This window comes from Misgurnus anguillicaudatus, chromosome 7 (assembly GCF_027580225.2).
Source record: "Misgurnus anguillicaudatus chromosome 7, ASM2758022v2, whole genome shotgun sequence".
Taxonomy (NCBI): Eukaryota; Metazoa; Chordata; class Actinopteri; order Cypriniformes; family Cobitidae; genus Misgurnus; species Misgurnus anguillicaudatus.
The window spans coordinates 2,032,225-2,041,153 of NC_073343.2; the positions used below are offsets into that span (position 1 = coordinate 2,032,225).

An 8,929-nucleotide genomic window follows, 5' to 3' on the forward strand; every position below is an offset into this window, starting at 1 on the left:
AGCCCTTCAGTCTGTAACCTCCGGAGGTCGCATACGTCATCAAGCCTGGTTTATTTAAGTAACTGAGCATTACATTCGCAAGTCATAATCATAATACAACAATTTATGATTAACTAAGCAGGGCTCCAGACTAACATTTTTCACTAGGAGCACAGTGGCCCCCAACTGAAAATTTTAGGGGCGCAACCAAAAAATTTGGGGGCACACACCGTAAATCAACATGCTAAACAAATAATCACATTTCTACAAATTTCCTAATAAATACTTAGATGATAGATGCAGAAAGTACAATGTGCTGTTTCAAATTCACTGTCACATTACAAAAAAAAGGTCAAATTTACTTGTCGCACATGTGCGACTGGATGTAAAATTCAGTGGCACACTCTCACATTTTGGTGGCAAAATGCCACCATTTGGGGGCAGTCTGGAGCCCTGCTAAGAATAATAATCAATATTTTAATTCAAAATTTAATTTCAATGTTAATATTCTGAAATAAGACTTTATGACGGGTTGAGAAGCGGCCCTAGTGGATAATGTTAGCAACACATAACAAACAATGAACAGCCTTTTAATGGTATATTTCATTTTCTTAATGCAAATTCATCCGTTATTGTGTAATTAGAGATTAAAAGTGCTGGCGTTAGTGCATATTTATGCATAAAATGTATGGATGGCGTGTTTTTGGCTCTGTGATTCTGTATTCAATTAAAGGCACACCGCAGAACTTTTTGGCCATGTATTTTTCACGCCTAGCGCCCCTAGAGGCCACAAGCGCCGCAGCACTGTCGCATAGGAAAAGAACTGGCCAACCTTAAAACTAAACTAAACCTTTAAAACGCATGGGGACGATTTTCCAGACAGGGATTAGACTAGTCCTACACTAAAATAAATGTAAGAGCTGTCCAAACTGAAAACAACTTGCACGGACATATTTAAAAATGCATCAGTGCCCTTTGTTTGTCTCAAAATGCACACAAGTAATGTTTTTAGTAAGTCATGTTTGTTATAACTAGTTATATTTCATAATTAAACTAAGGCCTAGTCCTGGTTTAAGCTAATCCCTGTCCAGGAAACCACCCCTAAACGATCCACATTTTGAGGCATCAGGGAGAAACGCAGTCATGTTACAACTTTCTGATGAGGAAAGCCATTTCTCAATCTGAAGGTTGCAGCCTCCGGATGACGAATTTCTAAGCTGCATACGTTATCAAGACTGTCTTATTTCAGAATATTAACAATTATAAAGTTGACTATTATACTTAGTTAATCGTAAATTGTTGCAGTATGCTTATGACTTGCGAATGTAATGCTCAATTTATCTTAATAAACCAGGCTTGATGACGTATGCAGCCTGCATATTTGACCTCCGGATGCTGCAGCCTTCCAATTGAGAAACAACCAGAAGTATTTCCTTGCCTTTTTCGAAACAAATATTGCTGCATCGTCTCTCTCTCTCCCTCGCCACCAGGATTTTCCCCAATGGCACTCGTTTTTCCTCTCTTTTGTTTGAAAATTGTCGCTCCAAATCCAAGTAAACCAATGTGTTTTGGTCTGCCGCTTTGTAATACGTCACGCGAGATACAGCGGAACGCAGCAAATGAGGTAGAGAGAAGAGAGAAACGCTCGGATCTGATTGGTGAATGAATAGGGTTTGGTTTTACACTGTGTGAGTTTGAGCAAGTTTGACTGCTATAGCATCCTGGATTGTAATGTAAATACCATAGACAGTAAAAGAAAAGTAAATATGTGAACACGTGAATGCAGCATCTGAATACAGGGAACTATATGCAAGATAATCGCCGTCATTTAGAAAGATCGCATTTATGTATGAATCAAGAGTTTATATAAAAAAATGCCTTAAAGGGGAATCGAACCCGGGTCGCCCATATCATAGGTCCGTGACACTAACACGGTGCCACAGTCACATAATAGAAATTGCTCTCTACACTCCTTAAGTAACCTCCAGCAAAATTCATGTTAAAAAAATTGTGTGCCGTAAAGCAGTCGAATTTTGTAGTTTTTTTTTTTTGTGCTCTGGTTACTACCCGAAACCCTAAGTTTTAAAGTACGAGTAAAAGCGATACAGACCTCGTCAGGCTATGGTAGACATGTCATTCAACCTATTTAAAGTCGATGTACTATCACAAGGGTCTTGAAAATGTATTATGAAGGTTGAAAAACGACATGGTGTCGCTTTAAATGCAATAAATTATTTATTAATAACTTTCAATAAAATGCATATATTAATGCTTTTAAATATTAATAATAATGGAAAGTGGTCTTTTTTTAGTATTTATAAATCAAACAGGCACAAGATGATATATACACAGTACACAGTCAGTTGTACATTATAAACATGCATAAACATTATGATGTGGTTTCCCGGACAGGGATTATCTTAAAAGCGGAGTGCACAATGTTTGAAAAACGCTTTGGAAAAGGAGACGGGCCGACTACCAAAACACACTTATAGCCAATCAGCAGTAAGGAGTGTGTCTACTAACCGACATCCTTGCCGGGTTGCGTATGTGTGGGGCGGGTCTTTTAAAAGAAGATCCAGAAGATTCTATTGGGGTAGGGGCGTGTTTGTTTAGGTGATTTCAAATATCAACATTAGGTGTGTTCGACATCGGCTGTGGCTGGATGTAACCGATCGGCGAGATTAGCCGCGTGCAGGCGGGGAGGAGCTGAAAACGGCGACGTGAAGTCGGACGCGCTGTGGTTCCCGTAGTTTGCTGCATTTACGTCAGGCATGGCTGATCACGTGCCGTTTGCTTGCTTTATCGCAATAAACATGATTTGTAACATGTAAACTACATAAAAAGTGAATTATACTGTTTTGAATGTCCGTGTATGAGCATGAGTGGAACTGAAGAGGCTTACAGCATCTGTTTTTACAAGAATAAAGTTCAACATAAGCATATATTATTTAAATACCAATGGAGTGGGGTCTACGTTTTTCATCCATTTTATTTTGATGAAGATGACACAATATAACATCGCAACTACATGAAAATAGCTTTAACTGTTATAAAAATACAGATTTGTGAGCATTTGTGGAACTGAGGGCGTGAAAATAAAATACACGTGATTGTTGTCATGTGGTGAATCCGACCAATCGTGAAACAGCTGTGTCGTCATTACAGCCCGTGCAGCTCCTCTTCGCGAACTGCGCTGGCTAACTCAGGCGGCTGATCTCGAACCGCTCTCGTGGTACTTAAAAACCATATGACACAGTCACGTGCCTGCAGCACCAGCTTAAGTCGGACAAAATTACTAACCGGAATGCACTGCTTCAAGTCAGCTGCTGATCGGTCTGCGCAGCGCCGCATGAAGTCGAACACACCTAACGGCTTTCAAACATTGTGTACTCCGCCTTTAAGCCAGGACTAGGCCTTAGTTTAATTAGGAAATATAACTAGTTTTAACAAACATGTCTTTCTAAAAACATTACTTGTGTGCATTTGGATGTATTTTAAAGACCCAGTAAGATGACAATTTTAAGCATCCTATCACTCTTTATAAGTCCCGGACAACCGGTTTAAATGCATGCAAGGTCAAAAAACACTTTTACAATTTAAAATTGCCTATTTCTCAGAGATCTCCAAACGATTCGTGTGAAGCCGTTCAACGACTCAGTCTGCCTAAACCCCACCTTTCAGTAGCCTACTCTGCTCTGATTGGTCAACTGACAATAGTCTTCGCACAGATCAGTGGCACAGACCAACAATAGTGCAACATGTATTGAGTAGGGGTGGGCGATATGACCAAAATCTTCTATCATGAAAGGATTAATTTTAAATCATGATAACGATATGTATCACGGTAGAGTTTTTTTAATGTTTTAATAAGGTTTAAATCTTTAATACCATAGAAATGTTCATAATTCTCACAAAAAACATATACAAGCATAGAAAGAAGATAAAAATAAACAAAACTTAAGCTCTCTGAAGATAAACAGTGAATGATATGAGAATGATAATAAATAATTACAGATCTGTTGTCTGTGTTTCAATGGCTTAAAATAACTTGTTTCAAAACTGCAGTGCTTAAATACATGTACAAATGTTACGTTTTCGCAACCACGTGGACATGCGCAACGTGGGCGCGTAACCTCGATAGAAAGGATAGTCCAAAATCTCTACCGGTTGACAAATTTCTACCGGTTAATTATGTCTACTGGTTTATCGCCCACCCCTAGTATTGACCTAGTGCTAACATGATTTACTGAGAAGACATTATCGACATCAATACATTACACATCATTCATCATTAATCCAATCAATAAAAACGGTGATAGAAACTAACATTTTACACTCATTTAAGCATTTATGTAAGCTTACCGAGTCATAGCAAAACCGTAAGTGAGCATGCGTTAGCCGCTTGCTAACGTGACTCTCTGACAGTATATAGAGTTTAAACAACGACATCATTCATCATTAATCCAAGCAATAAAAACGACGACAGAAACTAACAATGTTACAATCATTTAAACATTTATGTAAACTAACCGGGTCATAGCAAAACCGTAAGTGCAGCATAAGCCGCTTGCTAATGTGACTCAGACAGTATATAGAGTTTAAACAACGACATCATTCATCATTAATCCAAGCTATATAAAAGACGATAGAAACTAAGGGTGCGTTCACACGACAAAATTGCGGGAGTGACAACCGTGTTTATTTACTTACAGGTGTGAGTTTGGAAGTGTCCTGTTCACACAGCAAATTAAGGACACAAATAGAACACTGCCTGTATGAACGAGCAACCGACCTCAAACCCGTATTCTAGTTACACGCGGCGCCTGTAACCATAGTGACGGACAAAAATATTTAAAAAAGTATTATTTATGCAATGGGCAAAACTTTATTTATGTAATTAACAAAAACAGCTGGCTGGTTTAACGCTTACCATTGTGCAGAGTAAAAAAATAAACAAAGGTGGTTCCTTATGTAAGTTTTAATTTCCAAAATGAATGAACATAAAATCAGTTTCAGCAACTGCACATTTTACCAAAGCAGATACAAAAGTAATCATAATGACTTGTGAAGCAAATCGATCCGTTTTTGCAAGAAACTGAATTTTATTTAAAGCATTACCCAGCCAAATAGGAAGTGCGCTTACGCTCCCGCTCTGTAGGTGGTGCAGAGATTATGGTTTACCAACCACAGGCAAAACCAGCCTCTTAGCGCCACCTAAAGAGCGGGAGTGTAAAAAGCACACTTTATATGTTGCCACAGTTCTGTATGGACACTAATAATGTTGTTAATAACGTTCAATATCCTGCAAAAAAATATCTTCTTTATTGCTTCACTGAAGATAAAAGATAAGTGAATTAACAGCTTATTTTTGTATCCTTTTTATTTTACACGTAACATTATATTAATCATCCACTTTTAAGGTTTAAACTTATATATAATCACTTACTGGGCTGCACGCAATTTTATGCGTAATGTAATATGTTCTGTGGCGTCTATGTAGGTAATATAATATCACATTAACCCAGTGCTTCTCAAATAGTGGGGCGGGACCCCCAGGGGGGGCTCGAAGCGACACCAGGGGCGGCGCGCGAGACCCCGGGGAAAATACTTTTTCAGAAAGTGATTGTTTTTGCACCGTCACTTAAAGACATTACACCCCAATCACGCTGATAAGCCGCTTGAGTTTTTTATTACAGGCAAATTGATGCATTTTAAGTCTTTTCTGTTACAGACTAAAAAACAATGTTAATAAAGTTATTCTTTGTTGTAAGTTGATCGATATTTATTTTTCTTTAACAGGGAACTACACTACCCTTTTCCACTGGTGGCACTTGCGCTACCAACTTTTTCAGTTACTGGCGCAAAATATGATTTGGTCGCACATATTTTTTTCAAGTTCTATTAAGGCGCTCTGGTTAATAATGAACAATAATGAAACTGTATTGCATACAGATATGCTTTTTATTTTACTTGCCATCTTTTAAACCACATGCCGCCTTGTTTTCTTAAACGTTGCAGTCAGTGTTTCCCACAGATCTGAAATTTACTTGGTGGTGGTAACCGGTAAAAAGGGCAATCATTACCCACTGACAAATAATGGTCTACTATACATATGACAAAGAACTAATAATGTGTGACACAACACAATACTTTGATTTATTGAAAATTAATATTAATTTCACATTATATTTCATTAATCTAAACACTCCAAACTTTCTTTGACATTAACAAAGCTGACACTGTTTGTCAAAGCACCACGAAAACACTTACTGTTTTTGCACTGATATATGAAGCAATTAGACCCCATTTATCAAACTCAATATAATACAATACTATGTATAGTATATTAATAGACAGTGCAGGTCTATAGATTATAAATGTGACTGATGTTATGACTGATGTTATAATGGTAATAATTTATATTAAATAGGCACTTTTACTGCTTCTTCTGCTCTATCTTTCTATTTCTCTCTTGCCGATTTAAAAAGCTTAATCCACTTATTATTTCAATAATATTATTCCACTTATTTTATTTTCAAATCTACTTGCTGTCCGGTGACAAACTTTACATTGCTTTGCTCGTTTAGTGCAATGGGCTTGACATTAGCACTGCTTTTTTGCTACAATCTGTGCAAACTTAATATGGATATGGTTTTAGAAAAGATATGGTTTATTAATAATAAGATTATTAAAAACATGTGAGAAAGAAAACGCAGCGCGTGGTCGTAACAAGAACCATCGCCATAGAAACCGAAGGCACGCTAAACTGCACTCGAGCTTTAGCGCGGTAGCGCTCATGGCCGTTTTCCGATCGACTCGGGTTATAAACTCAATATTAATCAGACTTGGGACCCAAAGTAATTAAACTAGGACCTAACCGGACCCGACAGACCATTTAAAATATAAACCCGGAACCATACGGGTCCCGCGTCCTCAGTGAAGAAAGACCTCTGCTCAAGTTCAGAAACATGGAAGACACTGCGCTTGCGTCGCGTCGCACCCAGTTCATTGAGAAACAGCTGAGCACGCAAACGCACACTGATGGGGAGGGACACGACGTGCTTTCACGCAAAATGAAGCCAACGTGTTGATGGCTCAGAGCACGTTATAAAACGTATTCTTAAAATCCACATTTATGTTTTAATAAATGCTCATAGTAAATCATAGCATATTGTCTAAAACATTAGGTAGCACATTTGCGACCCATTAAAAATTAGGGTCGCAACGGCAGTTCAAAAGGTCGCATATGCGACCATTTTGGTCGCAGTGTAGCTCCCTGTTTAATGTTAATAAGAATACAATGTTTTGCAGATGTGTAATTTTATAGACAAATTATACTATTTACAGTTGCGGCGGAGAGTTGGGGGGGGCGCGAAATGTTTACTTCTTCCTAGGGGGGGCATGACAGAAAATAATTGAGAAGCACTGCATTAACCTTATGGAGCAATTCTGCTGTTCATGCACTGTAATGTTATCTTAACACAAAGAGCAACGAATGACGTGACAGACAACTGGTTGTCCAGTGCGATTCCGTTCACACGGCACAGTTTCTCTGTAAATACGGTTGTGAAACCCGAAAAGTTACGGGTGTGAGGTCGGTTATAGAATGCGGTTGTCAAACCCGTAAATAACCGAACTGCGTGTGAACGGAACCGTCTTAAGGACTCAAATACGGGTTTGACAACCGTATTATGGTACCGTGTGAACGCAGCCTAACAGTTTTAAGCATTTATGTAAGCCAAGGGTCTTCAACTACTTTTCTTTGGGGGCCAGATTTTAAAATCGTAAATATGACGCGGGCCAAACTTTTACCCCTATTTTTACTTTTGATATATTTTTTACTTTTACCATATACAGGCATGAAAATCCCTCACCTTATGGCAAAATTCGCTGTTTTGAAGCCAAAAAAGGTGACCCACGTGAATCATGTAGATTCGATGAGAAAAAATTTTTGGGGGAGGGGGGCATGCGCGCGTTGTTTGTAGACGCGCCCTTCGCTGTCATCCAACATGTATCCCACTACATTAGATTTGTTTGAGTTCATGCTGCGCTACAAAACCCGACAGGCAGACAGGTGACATCAAAGTATCACGAGAGTGAATCGAGAAGTCATAAGGAAGTCTGCTTTCGAACGGCTCTCGCGCTACTGTGATGTCATCTGCATTTCTGTATTCTTCGTCATACAAGCTTGTTGAAGGTGCGTAGAGCGACTGCCTTCGGGACGTAAAGTCAACAGAAAACGCTGTAAAACTATCATTGTGGAATTGTAAGGCATCAACCAGTTAAAACAACATATCTACACCTAAAAGATTTTTTGTTGGAACGGACTGGAACAAATTATGGACGTACTCCTCGCTTGTAAGTCACATTGGTCTACGGCTGTAAGTACTTAAATGTAAATATGGTGAAACTGCAAAATATTGCATGACATGCTGTAATAAGAACATACTGTTACTAATACAGTTAATAAGGAAGTTTACGCGCACAAACTCAAAAGCCCACGCCCAACGCGCGTTTCAAAAATCACGCAAAGCAAACGCATATTTTTTGGGGATTGACAGGAGATATATGCACAAACTATATTGTAATAGCACAGTAAGTATAGGTCCACCCTATTTCAAGGCCAACTTAAAATTGTATGGCCTTGCGACTGATGGTCAGATTATGGCAAAATAAAATGATTGCAGATTTAAAAAAGTATGGGAATGCTACTTGTTACAGCTTTCCACATTTATCAACCCATTTAATTAAACATGGTTTCTGTTACTAGTCAAATGTTTACATTTTAAATTTGAAAGAATTAAATAATTGAAATAATGGTCATAATGTATTTTTTGCGCATGTTATAGTGTGCATTTTGTTTCTGCGCACATGGAGGGATGTTGAGTTCCTTCCTTCTTTTTTGTCCTTGGCCAATCACATGCCTGAAGAATAAATAAGTTAAGTT

The 8,929-nt window shown here is 38.4% G+C and overlaps 1 protein-coding gene across 2 annotated transcripts in view; it reads left to right on the top strand.

Annotated features, from left to right (window-relative positions):
- Positions 1-8,929, top strand: part of LOC141365230 (serine/threonine/tyrosine-interacting protein A-like) — a 42,598-nt gene that overhangs the window by 25,817 nt on the left and 7,852 nt on the right. The window lies entirely within an intron of this gene.